The following is a 2,286-nucleotide window of genomic DNA, read 5'->3' as shown; positions in this document are numbered from 1 at the left end:
GCTCCCTTCCTTAATCAAGATTCACCAGAGCACCAGGAATCCCCGAGGCACATAAGAGAATGGGGACGTTTGGCTGGGTGTGGACTGGGGCACTCTGGCTTTGCTCGGGGGTTCCTTCTGTTACCTTATTAGTTCTATTTTATATGCAGAAGTTGAGGCTTGAAGAAATTAAGAAACTTGCCCACGTGCTCCAAGTTAGGAGCTGTGCGTTTGGAGTCCAGTCTGCTCCACTCTGTTGTCCTTCAGCCTCCTGACCTCCCTCGGTCACTGTAGGTTGACTTCTTTGGGAAATCCTGTCACCTCAACATTCTCCTCCCTGCTAAAGAATTAGACTAGTTCCCTTGGGCCCCAAGGTGCATGGGCCTCTTCTTTGGGTCTCCATTTCTTCATTCTGTGAATTAAGGATATGTGAAGTCCAGATGGGCTTCCATCCTAGGGGTTAGGGTGGAGGGCAGTTCAGAGCATAGATGCATGGGACACACACACACCAATCAGATTTAACGTCGGACCTCTCCTCTGTAATCCAGTGGTTTCGTTACAGAGCTAAAAGTGAAAGCCTCCAATATCATCCTCAGAGAGAGAAGAGGGATGGAACTTATTCCAGTTTGATGCCTGATTTCTGTTAATCCTGAAGCTTCATTTGTTGACATCCTGACTTAGGTTTCAAGCTTTAGGTGGGGAGAAACTACAGAGTTATCTGTAATTCTGGCACCAGAAGTCACGTTTGCCATTCTTTGGGCCCTTTTGAGGTCTGTGAAACGGGCTACCATCATGTTGAACACAGTTCACAGTAAACCTGCTGGATAGTCAGCCAGGGCTGTGGCAGCTAGGGCAAGCCTAACACTGTGTCAAATTACATACTTGCTGCCCAGCACGGGGGTGTGGGGGTGCTCTGCGCAGAGCTGGTAGTACCCTAAGCCTACCTCCCTTTATCCTTCCCCAGCTCTCCTGCCAGCTATCCCCCATACAACTGGTCATGGGCACCGCCAAGGCCCCGAGTGCAGCTCAGGGCCTGGCACGTGATAGGCACCCAGTACATGAGCACTCAGATGCATGCAGGGACTTGGGTACCTGAAACGATGAATTTGCACATTTCATGTAGTCTTGGTGCTGAGTCACTTGCTGACCTGTGATGTGGGAAAGAGGATGAAGAAAGGCAAGTGTTTGGGTGAAGAAGGGAAGTGTATCCTAAGGCTCTCTAAAGACCTAAAGAATGACATATTGGAATGGTCACAGTGCAGGGGACAAAGATGATTCTGTTCTCATCTTTGGTCAGGTTAGAATGGATGACCAAAGGGAATGAGATTAAGTCTCAAAAATTTTTTTCATCAGAGAGGAGAAAAATCCCCAAACAAGTCAGGTACAGAGTCTGGGAGTCTCCTACCCTGAGACTTTTAATCACAGGGTTGGGTGAGAAGGTATCAGGATTGGAAGCCAGAGGATGTTGAGAATGCGGAGAGACCTTGCCCTGCTGGAGAAGTGTGCAAAGGTGTTTTGAAGTATTACTATTCTAAATAAGTGGAGAATTGCACACAATACTAATGATTTTGTAACAATACTTTTGTTTGCACTCACTCCAAGGGCTACATAGACTTCTCACAAACCCAGACTTTTGTAATGGGGGTCAATCTCTTTGGGTTCAAAGCTATTATGACCCAACTTCATGAACCTAACTGGTTTCTTGGCGTACTCTAAGGCAGGAATGCCTGATTATGTTGGATACTGGTGATACCCTACAATCCTTGTGTAGTGCTATGAACTCCAGGATATGTGAAACCCCTGGGGACGAGAGCCTTGCCTGCTTGGGGTTAGGGACTCGACAGGCCAACGCATTTTTACACTTGGAGGTTTCCTGGGAGAAGGGCCTCTCTCCCCCGCCATCCAAACTCCCGGGCGCCCTCGTCGTCCCCCCCTCCCCAACTCCCCTAGGGCAGGGTTCCCTTTGTAATTAATCTCAACGCTCAAACCAGAGGGGAGGAAAAAAAGTGTTAATGAGAGAGCATCCCAGACTGACTGGGCGGTCTCCGCTCGCAGCTAGAACACCAAGTAATTAAATTATTTTGGGAAGCGGGGGGGATATGGTGGTGACAGTGTCAGAAAAACTCCCGTATGAATGGCAAGAAGGGAGCGTTTCTCGCCAGTAATTAAAATCAAGGATGACTTTCTCTTCTCGCAGCCCTCGGGGGGTAAAACTCAATCTTTCCACGTCCCAGATTCCACTGGATTTCGTGTAGCCGGGTCTGTGGCACTAAGAATTGAACATCGCCATCCCCGAGGGTCTGGGGG

The sequence above is a fragment of the Bos indicus x Bos taurus genome, chromosome 3, assembly GCF_003369695.1.
Source record: "Bos indicus x Bos taurus breed Angus x Brahman F1 hybrid chromosome 3, Bos_hybrid_MaternalHap_v2.0, whole genome shotgun sequence".
NCBI lineage: Eukaryota > Metazoa > Chordata > Mammalia > Artiodactyla > Bovidae > Bos > Bos indicus x Bos taurus.
The sequence above is the reverse complement of the archived record's forward strand: the minus strand, read 5'-3'. Positions refer to the sequence as shown.